We start from the raw sequence: 18,942 nt of genomic DNA, 5'->3' as shown, positions 1-18,942 counted from the left end.
AGATGGAAACTTATGGCCTCCATATTAGAGTTGAGATTAAAACCCGCATAAAGCTAGAACCCTCAGGGGTGCCTGGGTGGCTCAGTGGGTTAAAGCCTCTGCCTTCAGCTCAGGTCATGATCTCTGGGTCCTGGGATGGAGTCCCGCATCCGGCTCTCTGCTCAGCAGGGAGCCTGCTCTCTCCTCTCTCTGCCTGCCTCTTTGCCTACTTGTGATCTCTGTCTATCAAATAAATAAATAAAATATTAAAAAAAAAAAAGCTAGAACCCTCAAAGAGTTGGCCTATCTCAGTACAAGGCAGACTAGATCTTCACTTGTACAGCCAGGCAGACAGCAAGAAAGTTTCCTCTTCCAACAGCTGTAGACCGTGGCTAAAGTCTGTGTAAGAAGGTACAACCTCAAGCTTGTGCCTCATTCCAGTTTGGAATATGAATTTTCATGCAGAACATCTGATAGGACACAAAATAAACATAAAAATTAGTCCTGCTAGTGAAATGCAAATGCAAAACCTTCCCTGGAGAGAGATTTCCACAATCCACGGAAGTAACAGTCCCTGCTAAAGGTGCAAGTAACAGTCCCTGCTAAAGGTAAGGTCACAAACAAAAGTTATAGATCACAAAAAAGAAAACCAAACTGAGAAAGAGTCTAAAGTATAACAAAAGGAATGGTTAAACCTTAAAACTAGAGGTAATGGAATTTGAACACTTTCAATTTCAAGGTATTTGTCTTTCTTGCACTCTGGAAATTTTTACTCTGTAGACTTTCTGTTATTTCCATCCCCCCATCTCTCCATTCCCTTCTTCTGGAACAACTACCAGCTGCATGATAGAATGCTCGCTTTTATCTTCTATGTGTCGTCACTTTTCTTTCATTATCTTTTTCGTGGTACTTTACCACTAAGTAATGCAAGAATCCCTTGACACTAATTTTCTACTAAGTAATTTGTTTCCCAGCCTTGTTAATTGTTACACCAGGCCATCTATGGAAAACAGTTTTTAATTAGTATTTTATTTTTTAATTTCCGAGATCTGTAAATGCTTCCTTAATACACAGGATTCTTCCTATATTATGGATAAAAACTTCTCTTATCACTCTTAGAACATTGTAATAAAGCTTAACATCTTAACATCTTTTTCTGCTCTCTTAATTCTATTGATTTTTGTTCGTTGAGGATGATGCTTCAACTTCTTGGTATTATACTTCATTCCTCAAACATTTGGTGATTCTTGGTTGTATACTCTTCCCTGATTATGTAATTTTCAGATCCCTATCAGTGTAAATTGTTTCTGTCTGTTGCACCTGACTTTTGGACTGCGTTGGGATACGAGTCAGACAGGATCTAAAGATGATTTCTGTGATGGGATTTTTGACCCTCCTGGAGGTCAGTGGCTACTTGAGCACTGCCTGTTTTTCTAGCCCAAGTATATGAGTCGATTCATCCACAGCTGCCCAGCACTTAGTGCATGCGGAACAGGGAGAGGTTACTACTTTGCTGTTCCTTATGCAGTCCCCTAATTTTTCAAACTGATAAATGCCCCAGAGCCCTTTCTACTACTTAATATCCATTAGCTCCAGCCTTGTAGTTCTATGCAACTTCCCTCTACAGCAGTCATCTCTACACTTGTGTTGGGTCTTTCTTTCTTCCTTCCTTCCTTAAGATTTCATCTATCTACTTTAGAGAAAGAGTGTACATGAGAGGGAGGAGGAAAAGAGGGGCAGGTAGGAAGGAAAACAAGAGAATCACAAGAAGACCCCAGACACAGCACAGAACCCCATGTAGGCTTGATCCCACGACACCTTGAGATCACAACCAGAGACCAAGAGTCAGAAGCTCAACTGAGTGAGTTTCCCAGGTGCCCCTGAGTTTTTCTCTCATTTAGTTCTGTTCCTCCAAACACTTGTTCTCTGGTAGTATCTTTCAGAACTTAATACAAATCTATTTCTTCTGATAGTAGGTCTCTTTGGTTTCCAATACTATTAAATTTTATTTTATTATCAGTATCTATTTACACATATTTTTGTGAGATTTGTGGGCAGTAAGTGGTAATGTGTATTACCAATCTGCCATCTTGAATCATTCTCTGATTTTTTTTTTTAAGTAAAATCATTTGCAAACTTAGTACTTTGGCCATTAGTAAATCACTGATTCCCTTGTAATAGACCTCACAACTGACCGGCAGACATTAGTGAAGATTGTCATGGTCCTTCTGTCTTAGGGAATGTGTTTCAGTGAGAGATGGAGAGATGAAGCCCAATTAGTGGACTACAACCATGGGCTAGATTGGTGGTTCTCAACGTTTCAAGTATAAGGACATGTTTTCTGCATTTAAAAAAAGTTCATGGTTCCTTACAAAATGTAATTGAACTTTTAGTATTCATTGTTTGAGAAAACACATAATAACAAAATACAATGATGATTTCCAGGTTCAATCCTCTCTTTTTTAACTGCTACGGGTTTGTCTCCCCACAATGAATTCCACAGTCTCGGAAAGTTATAACTGCCTATTGGTACAAATAGTGCTCTTAAATTTTACAAGAATATTTGAATGTTTTCCAGTAGTTTCTTTATCAGGTATTTTCTTAGAATTACAGCTTTTACCAGGTTAGAGGATTTTTTTTTCTGTTTACCAAACAAAACAAAACCAAAAAATGGACCTTCATAAAATTTAATATTTAAAAAAAATCTTAATGAATGAGCTAATGGTTTTCAGTCCTTAACATTGCTATTAATACCATAAATCTTTGTGTGTTTAAGAATTAAAGCATTTTCCAATCTATTATCTCATTGGATCTTTACAATAATCCTATGGAGCAGGGCAAATATTACTATGTATGTCAATTTTCCAGCTAATTAATAGACACATAAAACTTAAGTAATTTCCCCAAGCTGGCAGTTAGCAAGCAACAAAACCAGGGCCAGAACCTAAGTTTCTCAGTGCTCTGTCCATTCATTCCCAAATATCAATCCCTAGAACAATGCTGGCCCATCGCAAACAAAAAAACAAGAATAGTATAACAAGTATCAGAGCAAATAATTTCAAAACTTTTATTAAGAGATTGTTGTTTTACTGCTTTGGGAGATTTAAAATGCTCTTAATGAGGCTCCTTATCACAGTGATGGATGGAGCCAATGTGGGATCAACTCACCTATCGTAACTATACCAACAAAAACAAAACATTTAAATACACAAGTACGCACTAAAACAAGAAAGCAAAATCCTCAGGTGCCAGAAATAAAGAGAACGCTAAAAAGTAATGATCAAGAGGTAAAGTTAAACAGGCAGCTGGAGAAGTGGAATCAGTTGAGTTTAGGGACTGTGGTGGGAGTTGAGGCCCCCGTGCAATGGAGCTGGCCCTCAGCGTAGAGCCAGGATCCCAGAAGAGCTCTGCTGTTGTGAAAAGGATTCTAGAATCTCTCGCCCATTAGCCTGAGAATTAGGGGGTGAAGCAAACTGATTACCACCAAAACAGCTCACTTCCCAAACTAAGCTGTGCACAAAGTGGGAGCCACATGGATACTCCTGAGTAGTAACACAGAAAACCCAAACCAAAGTAGCAACAGAAAAAGCTGAGAACCAAAGATCCAGAAGAATCCGAGAAACCTGAAGGACCCTAGTATAGACAAAAGACAAATACTATACTGCCCCATAGTCACACTTTATAATCCTGGGGGTGTGAGACACCGTGGAAAGAAATACCTAAGATGAGATGAAAAATACCTATCTTCCAGGGGAGGGAATTAGCAGAATTCATGCCTCGAGAATTACAGACAATAGAGCAAAGAGACTATAAAGTAAGTAAGCTTAAATGATTCTGGACATAAAAGAATAAAAACTGTACAGAAAAACCAGAACAGCCTAAAAAGTAAGAGGCATAGTTCAGGGAGGGGAAAAAAAAGCTATAGAAATTCCAAAGATAAAAAATATAGCATTTTTTCAAAACAACTCAGTAGATTAAAAAAATTTTAAAACTCAGTAGACTAAACATAGCTTAAAAGAAAGTAAGTTGGAAGGCAGAGCTGAAGAAATCTCACAGAATGAAACTCAAAAAGATAAAAAAGAAATATTAAAAAGAAAGAGGCACAGAGAATAGAATGTTACTAAGTGTTCCAGAAGGACACAATAGAGGGAATATGAGAGAAATCTGCAATAAAAATGGCTGTTAGAGACTGCTGCCTGTTCCTTATAACCAGTCTCCCCCTCTGCCTTTTTCACAGAATCACCCATTTTCTGCTGAGAACTAGGCTGCTCAGAATAAAGACAGTATTGCCCAGTTTCCCTTATACCTGGACTGGCTATATGACTGTGCTCTAGAATGTAAACAAAACAGCACGTGCAACTTCCAGAAATGTCCTTAAAGGGAAGAGATAGAACTTTTCTCTCTACTAGCTTTTTTTTTCTTTCCTAGTAGCTCAAATGCAGATGGTATGGTTTAAGTTTGATTAGAGAATCTACTTGCTGAAAATGAATGGCGGAACGATAACAGGAAGGATCCCTGAGCCTCTGACACCATCAAACACCACCTGGAGAGCCTCATCTATGTGAAAAAGAGAAACTTCTGTCTTGTAGGAACCGCTTTGATTTAGAATTGTTTTTTAAAACACTTGCAGCGGAATCTAATCATAGCTTCTGATTGAGAATTTTCTACAATTAAAGATGGTAGTCTCCGATCTGAAGGAGTGGAATGAATCTTGAGCTAGAAAAAAATGTGATTAAATCCACACATGCACATAGAATAATAAAACAGCAGAACACCAAACGTTCCGAGAAAAACTTGAAAAGCAAATCTGAGAGAAAAGAAATTGTTGCCCATAAGGAAAGATAAACTTCAAAGGAAAGATAAACTTCTCAAACACAATGAGGGATGCAAAAAGAAAATGGAATAATGTCTTGAAAAGGCTGAAAGGCAGTAAGGCTCAACATAGAATTCCATGCTTCGCTGAACTGTAAGTCAAGAATGAGGACAAAATGTGGACCCTGCCAGACATACACAGATTAGCACTGATATCAAGTACCTATATAATACAACTTTACAAGGCACTGTTCTAAGTGCTTTATCTATTTTAACTCATAATCCGCACAACAACACTCTGAGGTAGTTACTGTTAAGTATTACTATATCAGGGATGATGAAACTAAGATCCGGGAAAGTTAAGTAACTTGCCCAAGGTCACACAGCTAGGAAAAGTCCAAATTGGGATTCAAGCATGGACAGCCTGCTTCAGATTGCATCGTTGTAATCCCTCACAGGAAGAGTTTGTTATGCACAGACCTTCCATGAAATTGCTACTGAAGTCATCTAAAAGATGGTATGGTACTCACTTTGGCAGCACATTTGCTAAAATTGGAATGATACAGAAGATTAGCACAGCCCCTGTGCGAGCATCACACACAAAAGACCAGTATGGAGCCTGGACAGACCAAGGAGGAGGTAAGCAGAAAAACGAGAAAGATAAATCATTAAATCATATGGATCCACTAATGTATTAACTACAAAAGTGTCCTTTCATGCAATAATTCTGATATTAGATTCTAGGGGACTTTTTTTCCCCTCTTGTAGTATCTTTATTCGGCAAAAGAAAATATTTGGCAACCCTATGTCAATTCCTCCCAAAATTTTGGTAATTTTCCTAGTCTGTGAAATCATAGTCTGGCAACCGTTGATCTATTGTGCAACAAAGGTTTTTTTGTTCTGTGTGTGTGTGTTTTTTTAAAGGCAAATTTGCAAAGTTAATTACTGGTGTGTCATACAAAAAAATATTTATTGGTATTAGTATATTTTGTTATTTGTATTCATTCGGTGAGGAGGACGGGCTGCATGTAAGAATTAGTGAGAATTGCTATTTTCCTCAAACATGGCTCCTGTGAAGGACATGCTATAAATCAAAAGGTAACAAAGGAGAAAAAAACCCTTTCTACCACAGAAACTCATTGCTAACTTATTAAGGTTTATGGAAAGAATGCTTTTTGTTGATAAATTATATCAAGGCGATCTACAATATTTCAGCCCAGAAGGCAGAGCCCAGTGCTGTTACATGCCCACCAAAATCAAAGATGGGTAACCACACCGAACATTTCTGAAGGAGTGAATTTTGTGAGACATAGAGAATATATGTTACTTTCTACTTTTAATAATAACTATTATCAAATTTTCTTCAGATTACTCTGTAAACTTTTTAGTGCTGAAGATTAAGAAAACCAAACGTTTTACTCCTAATTAATTTGATAGGTCATACAATTTCCCCATTCTTTAGTTAAACTTGTATCAGAAAATATACCCTGAAAATGGTCCCCAGGGTTCCCAGCAATTTGTTTCACAATCATACACAACTGAATTGAAAAAAATGTAGGACCTAGCACAATTTCCATGGCTAGAATCTTAGTTGCGGCAGTAACAGAAACTGAATTTCCAGATTAAGTTCTTCTGTAAAAACAATTTAGTTTTTTTAGGGCTAAATTGTTTGTTGCTTTGCTTTCGTTTTTTGTTTTGTTGCTTTGCTTTTGTTTTTTTAAGATTTTTATTTCATTATTTGAGAGAGAGAGAGACAGAGAGAGCATGAGCCAAGCAAGGCTCCCCACTGAGCAGGACCACAGCCTGAGCCAAAGGCAAGCACTTAACCAACTGAGCCACCCAGGTTTTTTTTTTTTTTTTAATGAATCTATGTGTTTCATGCAAGTCTATGCAAGAGTCTAAGTGTTTCACTGTGGAAGGAGTTGGGAATATTGAGAAGGTATTTTTTTTTTTTAAAGGGCTTTTCAGATACTCAGTGCTCTTTTTTATTTTACTTTTATTTTATTTGACAGACAGAGATCACAAGTAGGCAGAGAGGCAGGCAGAGAGAGGGGAAGGGAAGCAGGCCCCCTACTGAGCAGAGAGCCTGATGCGGGGCTTGATTCCAGGACCCTGGGATCATGACCTGAGCCAAAGGCAGAGGCTTTAACCCACTGAGCCACCCAGGTGCCCCTGAGAAGGTATTTTTAAGAGTCTGTCTATAATGCCAAAATTCCCCTGAAAATCCCCTATTTGGCCCATGTTGTCCAATATACAAAATTTTGTATATAGTAATTCTTATAGACACTAAAAAACACCAATGCACTATGGGACAAAAAGGAAATCCCTATCAGATGTCTGCTGACCTGCGGGGTTTCCTCCATTCTGTTTTTATATTAGGCTTCTATAATCTTAGTACGGGCTTGTGTAGTGAAGGATTAACTTTGCCCAAAGAGAGTTCTGACTTTTGCCCTTGACTTCTGTGAGGTAACTTCTAAGGTCTTGGAATATCTTGCTTGACAAGAGTGTCTTTGTTTATCTGGGGACCCTGGCCCATGCCAGAAAGTCTATGCTGACAATGCAGTTTTTGGTGGGGGTGAGGTCTTGGGCCACACAGTATTAGTGTGACCTCTGGAGTGGCTGGAGACTAAGGTCAGCCAGGTGGGCATCAACCATGTCTACAGGACCAAGCTTAATTAGAAACTCTGGATGCCAAAACTCAGCAAGGCATCCTCGTTGACAATATTCCACGTGTTTCCATCATACATTACTGAAAGAAGTTAGTACTGCTCCCAACTTCACTGAGAGAAGACAAACGGAAGTTCATGCTTGGACTTCTCCTGGACTCTGCCCCGTGTGCCTCTTTTCTCCACTGATCTTAATGTGTATCTTTTCATTGTAATAAACCATAACTGTGAAATAAGAGCTTTTAGTGAGTTTGTTGGTCCTTCCAGCAAATTATTGAACGTGAGGGCGGTCGTGACAACCCCCAGACTTGATGTCAGAAGTCACGGTGGGCTTGGAGACTCTCACACCTTGCACTATGGATTTATTTGTTGTGAAAATTAAGCAAGATAAAGACGTCTATAGTGAAAATCCTTGGTAGTGTGGAAACTCTTACTATATTAAAGTTGAAATGTTTGATAAAAGTTAATAATAAATTGTATTTGGTTTGCTCTAAAAATCTTTCCAAGCGTTCTTTAGTTAAGAACTGCTGAATTTTTTAAGAACAAGTTATTGGTTTTACTATACGTAAGTCACATATGAGACAAAAAAATGGCTAAAAGAAGAACTCTAGATCAACCACTAAAACTCTCATTTCTTCAATCAATCCGATTAAAGGTCCTTTAGGCCTAGGAGTAAGAGTCACAATTTGTCCTATGTCCAGCACCACTCCCTCATCGACTTCCTTTAACTCTGCCCACAGCTTCCTAAAGAACCCTTTTATTAAATTCTCCTTTCACCAAATTTGAGTGGCCACTCTTTCATGGCTGGACCTGACCAATATAGGGATTGGCACTAAGGTCACATGTGATCACAGACTTTTCTTAACACTGAGCTCTAGGTTATTACTATGAATTGATTCAAGTTGACACTTGAAATGTCCTTGTCATTCCTAGATTTGGAATTTAACGATATTTTCCTGGTTTGGGCTTCAACCAAGAAACATGAAAAATGTGCCTTATTATCAGACACCTCATTGCTCTCTCACTTCTAGTTCACTGAGGAATAACTTCTAATACCTGTTTTACCACTCTACCTGTGACCTCAGTGATGAGCATTTGGGTCCAATATAACTGTTAATATATGACAGCCACCAGTATGCCCTGCGGCCCAATGAATTTCTGTATTTGCAGAACCTCTTTATTTGCCAGTCCCTTGCTTCTATATCTCAAATATCCTCAGAGACCAGGCAGGTGATCCAAGAAAGACAGTGGTATAAACAATGGGCAGTTCTAATTTCTGGCACGTCAGAGAAAACCCTTCTAAAAATCCATTCCTCCATAAAAGACATGAGAGCACTGACAAATATTGTCAAAAGCAACTGTTTTAAAACTCTGAAAATTAACCAAAGGCTTACCACAATAGGAAGAACAATTTTCAGTAAAAATGACTGAGTCTCTATGAGAACAGTAAACTCTTTGGTGTTTTAACTTGCCCTGTTCCCATCCCACTCTCAAAAAGGATAAAATAATTAGGAATAAGTATAGCAAAAAAAAAAAAAAAAAAAAAAGTGTAAGACTTTTGCACTGAAAACCACAAAATGCTATTGAAAGAAATTAAAGGAGCTGTAAATAAATAAAAAAGTGCACGTTCATGGATTGGAACAAATAATTTTAAACTGGCAACAGTCCCTAAACTGGTTGACAGAGTCAACACGAAACCTTTCAATTTCCTTCAATTTCTTTGCAGAAATTGGAGCTGATCCTAAAATTCATATGGAGGGGCACCTGGGTGACTCAGTGAGTTAAGCCTCTGCCTTCGGCTTGGGTCATGATCTCAGTGTCCTGGAATCGAGTCCCGCAACAGTCTCTCTGCTCAGCGGGGAGCCTGCTTCCCCCCTCATCTCTGCCTCTCTGACTGCCTCTCTGCCTACTTGTGATCTCTCTCTCTCCGTGTCAAACAAATAAATAATCTTTAAAATTCATATGGAAATGCCAGGGGCCCAGAACCGCCAAACAAGCTTGAAAAAGAACAAAGTGGAGGACTCAAACTTCCTGGTTTCAAAATTTACTACAAGACTACCATGAATCAAGATCGGGTAGTACTGGCATAAAAAGAGACATAAAGAGGGGCATCTGGGAGGCTCTGTCAGTTGAGTGTCTGCCTTTGGCTCAGGTCATGATCCCGGGGTCCTGGAACTGAGTTTCGCGTCAGGCTCCCTGTTTGGCGGGGAGCCTGCTTCTCCCTCTCCTCTCATGCTCTCTCTCGTTATCTCTATTGCTATCTCTGTCTCTCTCTCTCAAATAAGTAAATAAAATTTTTTTAAAAAGAGACATAAAGATCCATGAAGATTGGACAGTTCAGAAATAAATTCATACACCTATATTCAATTGATTTTCAACCAGGGTGCCAAGAACCGTTCAATGGGGGAAAGAACAGTCTTTTCAACAAACAGCGCTAGACTAGATAACCACATGCAGAATGATAAAGTTGGACCCCTTCTCTACATTTAACAAAAATTAACTCAAAATGGATCAGCAACCCAAATGTCAGAGTGAGAACCAAAAAACTCTTACAGATAAAACATAGGTGTAAATCTTTATCGCCTTGGATTAGGCAATGATTTGTATGATGCCAAAACCACAAGAAACGGAAGAAAACATAGGTAAGTTGGACTTCAAAATCTGTGCTCCACAGAGCACCGTCAAAAAGAATAAAAGTCAACCCACTGGGGAAAATATTTGCAAATCTTTTAAGAGATGTGTATCCAAAACATATAAACCATTCAGAAATGCAACAATTAAAATAATACCAATTAAAGATGGGAAAGGATTTGAATAAACTTTTCTCTAAGGAAGCCATACAAATGGCCAATAAACACATGAAAAGATTCCCAACATCAAGGGACATTAGGGAAATGCAAATGGAAACCACAATAAACAACTGCTTCATAACCCCTTAGGACAGCAAAATCAAAAAGACAAGTGTCTTCCAGGATGTGGAGCAATTGGAACCCTGATTCATTGTTGGTAGGATTTTAAAATGCTGCAGCCACTGTAAAAACAGTTTGGTAGTTCTTCAAAAAGTTAAACATACAACCCAGGAGTCCCACTTGTTGGAAAATACCCAAGAAAACGGAAAACATATATCCACACAAAAACTTACACACAAATACTCGTATCAGCATTATTCACAATAGGTGGAAAGCAGAAACAAGCCAAATGTCCATCAATTTATAGACGAATCCACGAAATGCAGTATACCCATACAATGGAAGATTATACAACAGTGAGAGCAAACACTGAAAATACATTATGTCAAGTGAAAGAAACCAGACACAAAAGGCTCCAGGTTGTATGATTCCATGCTTTGAAAATGTCCAAAGTAGACCAATCCATAGAAACCAAAGATCAGTGGTTGCCAGGGGCTGGGAGTGGCAGAGGGGGAATGGGGAATGACTCCTGATGGATACAGGGTTTCTTTCTGAGGTGATGAAAATGTTGTGCAATCAGACGGGCGATCAGTGCACAACCTCGTAATAAAAACCACTGAATTCTACACTTTAAAACAGTACACTTTATTGCATGTCAATTACAGTTGCCCTTTGAACAATGCAGGGGGAACAGGGTGCCCAACCCCCTCGGCAGTCTAAAATCCACGTATAACTTTTGATGCCCCCCAAATCTTAACCAATAGCTTACTGTTGATGGCAGGCTTACTAATAACAAATAGATTAACACATGTTTTGCATGTTATATGTATTATATATTGTATTCTTACAATAAAGTAAGCTAGAGAAAAGAAAATGTTAAGAAAATCATAAGAAAAAGAATTTCCATACTGTACTATAATTATCCACAAAACCTGCACATAGGTGGATCCACTCAGCTCAAACCCATGTTGTTCAAGGGTCAACAGCATATCTCAATGGAGTTATTAAAAAATGAGACAATGGGTAGTGCTTGAACCTACAGTAAACTATGCAGTCCAGGCCCCTTCTCAGGACATCAGAATTCAGAAACATTTTAAATACACAGCTGGTCAGATAAATACCAATATCGCTGCCAGACCCAGACCTTAGGCCCCAAGTATGCATCCTCTTCCGAAGCTCTTCATCTCTTCACACCAGCCCTCTTGGAGACATTGTGCTCTAGACCCGGAAGGGGACCAGGCTCAAGGGGTTTCCCTCTGAAGTGGGTCATCAGGTCCTGGCTATCACGTTCTTTGTCTTCCACATGTAGGACCTGGTCAGCAGAGCACCAAGATCCAGCCCGGGTGCTCCCTTAGCCATGGGGCACCTTTCCCTGGTGTACCCTTCCTCACCTGGGAATCTGGCTGAAACTCTACCCCAGTAGGGCCATTCTGTCATGTCCCGCCCAATTGTCCTTCCAACCTTTTTGAAAATCTTGAATCCTCTCAGAACCAAATCGCAGCTTCCCTAGGAGCTATGCGCTCCCTCTAAGGGGCCTAGCTCCCTTGTGGTGCTGTGCAGCTTATGCAGAGGACACACAGCTGGCCACGCGAGTCTTGAACCATCATCCGGGTCACGGCACAATATTCCCCTCAGAATAAGAACTTAAATCCTCAGTTTGCTGAAAAGTAAAAGGAAACTGACATAGACAAAACTTTCCAAAATTAATGTAGGGTGTGTGTCCATATGACTATCTGAAGTGAAACGATCCTAGATTTACAGATATTTGGACTCCTATCGCCTAACAGTAATCCCTTCTCAGGAGGCTAAAAAAATCCTGGAAATCTCTAAGGAGGCACCTGGCACCAAACCTGAGCCAAATGCTGAAAAATCTGGTTTCTAACCCCAAGGCAGGTCTTAGAACAGGCCATCTCATGCACATAAATATCAGTTTTGTGATCCAAGAAGAGTCACATTCACTCCGCCTAAATCCCAGGTGACCTGAAGGATCAAACTGGAAACACAGATGTATTTGAAAGTGCTTTAAAATGTATAAAACAACAGACAGATGAGCAGTTTCTTCATCTTTGAAGACCTGATCCTGCGAAAATTTTAATAGACAACCAAAAATGGTTGTTTAAATAACTAGGAAAATTCCTTGGTTGCAGTGAAGCACTGTTCTTGAAGGGAGGAAAAAGAACACTACTGTATGCATTTATTTTCATATATATATATATATTAGAGGTGACTGGCTGGCTCAGTTGGTTAAGCATCCAACACTTGATTTTGGCTCAGGTCTTGATCTCAGGGTCATGGGTTCAAGCCTCTCCTGGGGCTCCAGGAGCCTACTTAAAAAAAAAAAAAAAAAAGTTTTGTTTTTAGGCCACAGAGTAGTTTGTAAATTGATGTGACCCTGACATTTCTCATCACCTGCTAAAATGAAAATCACAGGCCCAAGACAGAGCCACTTCAGGTTAAGGTCCATGTCAGCAAATCAAGATTCAGCACTTTCAACCCCCTAGAGAATGTGACCTTTAACAGACCAACCTGGAGTTTCCTGGTCAGCACAAGGAGGTAACCCCTGAGAGACCCTCTGTGTTCCCCTTAGCAGGGTGACCTTGCCTGAAACCATGCGTTCTTTGTCGATAACGTCCTTTTTCCTCTTGCCTCTCTGTCCTTAAAAACCTTTCTGCAGGGCGCCTGGGTGGCTCAGTGGTTTAAGCCGCTGCCTTCGGCTCAGGTCATGATCTCGGGGTCCTGGGATCGAGTCCCGCATCGGGCTCTCTGCTCGGCAGGGAGCCTGCTTCCCTCTCACTCTCTCTGCCTGCCTCTCTGCCTACTTGTGATCTCTCTCTGTCAAATAAATAAATAAAATCTTTAAAAAAAAAAAAAACAAAAACCTTTCTGCAGCTCAGAAGAGCTCCTTTCTATCTGCTGGGTGGGATGATGCTTGATTCATGAATTATTGAATAAAGCCAATTTGATCTTTAAATTTATGTGGATGAATTTTGTTTTTTAACAACACCAACGTGGCCAGAGTTGTTAAAGGAACCCACTGCAGAGCAGTCTTGTGGGACGTTCCCTTCGTCTTGTTTCTAACATTGTTGTCAGTACATTCACACAGCACAAAGCACTGAGTACCATCCTACTCTAGCCCTATATTATATTTCAGTGCTGCCAGCCATCAAAAAGAAAAAAAAGAGTGAAAGTTACATTTTCAGAGAAAGAAGAGGGAAAGGAAATAAAATTCCCTGTCACCCCTGTAAGACTGTAATGGAAATCATGAGCTGTCAATTATAAAAAGACTTTACATATTCCTTTGACAGTGCATTATTTTTTTTTTTAAAGACTTTATTTATTTATTTGACAGAGAGAGACATCACAAGCAGGCAGAGAGGCAGGCAGAGAGAGAGGAGGAAGCAGGCTCCCTGCAGAGCAGAGAGCCCGATGTGGGGCTCGATCCCAGGACCCTGAGATCATGACCTGAGCCGAAGGCAGCGGCTTAATCCACTGAGCCACCCAGGCGCCCCTAACAGTGCATTATAAATATTAGCTGTTACTTTGGTGCTTAAAAAAAAAAAAACACCTATAAATAAGAGCAGCAACTTTATTAACCCAGACTTATTGCTGCCTATCTGTGTTGTTGTTAGGATATTTTTGGGTTTGCCGTCCAGGATTCCAACTCTAGCATCTGATTTGGGCAGGAACCCAGACAACCTGTGGGACACACTCAAATCTGTGGGTAGTTTCGTCTGGTGGGTCTTTCAACGCTGACCTGGTCAGCTTGAGCTGTGGGAAAAGGTGAAGGAGCCTTGCTAGTCTTCAGAGGAAGAAACTCCTGTGAAGGAGGCACTTGTCTTGTGACTCGGGTGGAGAGGAAGTCTGGGTGGGGTGGGGTGGGACCCACCAAGGCCAGACAGGGTTCCTGACATTCTTGCGAACTTCCTGGAAGCCTTGAGAGGTGAGCCACAGTCCGTGGAGGGACCGGCAGCCAGTCGGCTTTGGCCATCCCCGGGCTGCCTGCCCAGTGAACGGCTTTTATTGTTACCAAATGTCACTCCCCCCAAGACAGGATTTTCAAAGATTCCTTAGATGAATGGGAACTTCTGGTTGCTTCTTGTTTTCTGAAGTGTGTTATGACAGGCATTTGATCTGTTTCTCCTTTGTAATTCCGGAAAAATTCCTCGGGGCCTGGAGGGTGCCCGCTAACAGCAGCAGACATTGGTGTGCCTTCCCAGCTAGTTTCAGGGTCTCTGATGAGTGGGTAGATTCATTTCCTCGCAGATGTGCCAATGTGCTAGGTTGCTCAAGGGTGAGGAGGAAGCCTGCCACTATGCTGAACGTCGTCTTGTTTGACTTTGAGCGCCCCGCATAGGAAGACAGGTCAGGTCGAGATGTGCAAAGTACTGAGCTAGGCCAGAGCGCCCAGGGACTGAAAGGCACCCACCAGCCTGCAGGCACGGCCCCTGGAAGCTGACAGCTTTCCCCAGGATGCTGGCTGTCCTTGGATTTTTAGGGGGAAAGCCAGCCTGTCCTTACTCAACACTCCTCCCACAGCTGTCTGGGCCTCTCCCTCTGGCTAGGAAAGGGGGCAGGAACATCTGGGCGCCACATCCGTTCTGGCGCTCTGTCCCCAGGGAGCAAAGGGAGCACTAATGCTTCCCATCCTGGTTCCCATTGGCTTTGAGGAAGGGGGCTCTACACCCTACCCCACCCAGCCCACACCCATCCCAGAGCAAATGCAACAGGCAACAGTCTGCAGATTTCAAGCAGCGAGGCGAGTGCCTGAGGGAGTCCCACCTGCCATCACAGTTGTAGGAGTCTCCCTTCTAGTAAATTTCAGACATGCCAATAGTGGGCGAGGGCCGAGGCCACCGCAGAGTCAGCTCCCAGGGGGACAGCATCAGCGCCAGAAACGCAGTGACTTGCCAGGAAGCTCATCCCACAGTGTGGGTGAGCGCAGGAGGGGCCTAGGCATGCTTCTGGCTCTCCCTGGGGAGCTGCAGGGCTGGTGTGGGAGGAGCCGAGCCTGAGGAAGTAGGAAGGCAGGTTTCCCATCCCTGCCACTTCCCAGCTGTGTGACTGTGAGAATGTTACCTAACCTCTCTGGATCACCTAATCTCCCCTTCCTCTACAACACGAAGAGACCGCAAACACTGACATCACAGCGTCCGGGGGAGTCCAGGAGATCTTGCAGGTGGAATGTTTGGCAAACATTAGCACCATGAGTATGAGCTGAGCAGGCCGTGTGCCCGGTACTGTTACATGAATTAGATGTTTCTTAACTGGCATCCTCATCGACATCTTCAAGGAGGTGACTGTCACTGCGGTCATTAAATGGGTTAACAGGTAAAGCAAAAGGGGCAGAGATGTTAACTAACTTGTTTATGGCCAAACAGTTAAGAGATATTAAAACTCACAGAGTCAGACTCAGAGGCTCTTCTCTGATCCTAACAGTTACGTTACAAAGAGGGAAATTTCCCCCTGTATGTTCATCCTTGAGGCTTCCTTCCCCCTGACATAATATTGAATCAGCTGCTAAGATCTGTATCATCTATTTGTATCTTGTATTTGTCTTCTTGTTTTTATTCTAACTCATTTTGGTGGTTTTCAAACAGGACCTCAAACTTTTTCTCCCACCGAGAGGGGTCTGTGTCCCGTCCCCTTGAATCTGGGTGGCCTCCTGACTGTTAGGACCGATAGACCAAGGCAGAAGCGATGACATCAGGCTTCCGAAGCTAAAGGCCATGGTTCATTGGTACCCTAAGCCAGCATGGAAGAAGTAAGACTTCCCAAAAGCTACCACACAGGGAAGGCCGGGCATAGACTTTCCAATCAGCGGTCCTGGCTGAGGCCAGCCCACAAGGTTTTTCCCACGGAGAAACTAGATACCGGAGTGAAAAAGTCAGCATGCAAACAGCTCGGGCCAGTCTCATTTCTTTCCAGCAGAGGCTCCAGACTGGAGAGGAGAGGTGAGCCATGCCCATTGCGTCATACAATGGTTATTATTATTGGCCACCAAGTTTGGGGTTTGTTTATTGTCTTGTAGTAGATAACTGGAACACTCAGTGTGTCCCAAGTGAGACTCTGATGTATCTATGTTCCCCCTTGCACATTTCTGCCTGTAAGTTAATGGCTTCCTAGGTCAACTGCTGGGTCAGAATCTGTGATGTTCCCTCTCCCGTCAGTCACCAAATTCTAGTTCTTCCGTCTGTTTCCTGTTTCCTAGTTCCACTGCCTCCGCCTTCCTCAGTTCACCACCACAGCACTCTACTCATCTCCAGGCAACGGTCTCCTAACTTGCCTGTCAGCCTCAGCTTCTCATACCCTGTTCGCTCACTGGGCTCTGCAGGTTCCCCTCCGTCTCATCAGTCTTAGCCTCGTGGAAAACTCTCTAAAGGCTCCTCCTTGCCATCAGAAAGACTTACAAGGCCTCCTTGGTATGGCAGCCTCCCTCCAGCCAGCCACCCGATGTCCTGTGCTCACACATGGAGCTACTCATTCTTTCCAGAACATTCCAGACACATTCATGCTTCTGTGCCCTTATCCATGCTGTTCCCTCTGTCTGGACTACCCACCTTCATAAGTCTCCCATTTCACGCTCTCTGAAGCTCCACCTCCATGAACCCTCAGAAAGAAGAAACTGTTCCCAGCAGAATATCCCATCGTTCCCTGGATGCGTGGCACTTCTGTAGCACTAACTTGTCTGTCTCCGTCCTCTGCGTCTCCAGTGTGTATGGAGCCTTCCTGGCATACAAGATGTACTCTATCGATGTTTCTGGGATTTCCACTGCTGCTACCCTAATTCAGAGAATGATCTTCATCCTAATATAATTTGTCTTCTTAAAGTACAGCTGCCCACGTCATTCCCCTGCCCCCCTCAGAAATGCAGGTGTCCCCCACTGAATGAAGACATCACGTGGCACGGCATCTGTGATCCATGCCTTTGGACTGAAGGAGTCCTGAGGTCAGGGTCAACCAGTTGAAGTCACCCAGGAAGTTGGACGGATCAGCGTATTGCCCACCTCTGTGCTGCTTCTGACCCAGTCTTCCTCCGTACCCAGACACTCGCCAGCATGGCACGGTCTTCAGATTTTGGATTTCGACTTATATATTTATCTTCATAACAGTCTCTTTCCCTTGGACAAACTTTATTCTTCGATTTTGCCTTTGAATCTCCACCTGGTCAGGAATGACCAGGAGGCAGGAGGTCATACTCATTTCTGGGTGTTCAACGGCAAGTGCGCTTTCTTTCTTGCCCATCACCAAAGCAAGGAAAGTAGACACAGAGGATCAGGGACACGGAGTCCCGCCTCCTTTCCAGTCACTGTCCCCTGCGTTTTACTGTGTGGCATCCTCCCCCGTAGTGCTTTCTCTCTCCTACTCCATGCCCTCCACAGTAACTGCTGTTGCCGTTCTAGCGGAGTGCTCTTTGCTCTGTGGTTACTTTTCATTTATAAATATTTTATTAAGTTCAAGATAATCCACGTCTTGTGGCCACAGTGCATATATTGTAGAGATGCTAATACAGAGGTGGGATGTAAGGAGCAGGGTGATTCAAAAGTGACCTGGATGCTCCTTCTGAGTAGCATGGACAATCAGGGGGTCTCTGTCTTCTACCGGCGGGAGGACTGAGCCTACACTCAGCTCCCTGAAGGACTAGGAGCTTCCTTCTTTCTGAGAGCAGAGACTGTAGCTTTCCATAGTTCCTGAGATGTCCAAGTTCTAGAGTTGCCCTTCCCGAACAAGTCCTGAAAACAGCTGAAATCCCTAATCCAGACTACATGGTATCAGGCGTCACGCCCTCATGCTGTCACGCTTCACCCATAAAACGGAGACCCACAGTTGGGGAGGGATCTCTGCGCTGGAGCTCCAAACGTGAATCCAGCAGTGACCTCACCTGAGCAGGCTGGGAGGATCAGGGGGACTAGTGCCCTTTTTTTTTTTTTTAATTGAAGTAAAATCCACAGAACATAAAATTTGTTTTGATCATTTAAAAATGTACAATTCCCTGGATTTCAGTACATTCACATTGTTGTGTGGTCATCACCACTATGGTAAGAACACTGAAATGGTCTAATTCTATAACAATTTCATCACCCCCCCCCCCCCAAAAAACCCCCTATACCCATTAACCTCTACAGTTATTCTTACAGATGGAATCCTAAAATGCTGCAATGGAAGTCTTTCCTTTTCTCTGGTTCTATTATGAGATAGTTCAAGCAATTATATACCCATGCACTGCAAGTCCTATTTAACACAAGCTGTTCTGAGCAATGAAATTAGTTATCTGGTTGAAGATTGATATTTTGTAATTATTTGGATATTCATAGTTCCTTTGGTCATTGATGGCATTTAAAGAAAAACTATCTAGGGCAAAAGGAGCATAAAGATTTTGATATTTTAAGTGAAGGTAAAATAATGCTTACAGAACCAGGAAACATACCCTAAGTTTCTTAGGGAATAATTAATTCCTTCCAAAATTATAGCATAATTCGGTCTCTACATTTAAAGAACTTAAACATCAGATTTCTAATCCTTTCTTGTTTACTTAGAAAATGCAAACAGAATGAGCGAGTGTTAAATTTCAGCTCCAG

The 18,942-nt window shown here is 42.1% G+C and overlaps 1 pseudogene; it reads left to right on the top strand.

Annotated features, from left to right (window-relative positions):
- The first annotated feature begins 5,313 nt into the window (after positions 1-5,313).
- LOC123926264 lies at positions 5,314-5,396 on the top strand (annotated as a pseudogene).
- Positions 5,397-18,942: the final 13,546 nt, after the last annotated feature.

The sequence above is a fragment of the Meles meles genome, chromosome 15 (assembly GCF_922984935.1).
Source record: "Meles meles chromosome 15, mMelMel3.1 paternal haplotype, whole genome shotgun sequence".
NCBI classification, from domain to species: Eukaryota; Metazoa; Chordata; class Mammalia; order Carnivora; family Mustelidae; genus Meles; species Meles meles.
This window is presented reverse-complemented; position numbering and strand designations above follow the sequence as displayed.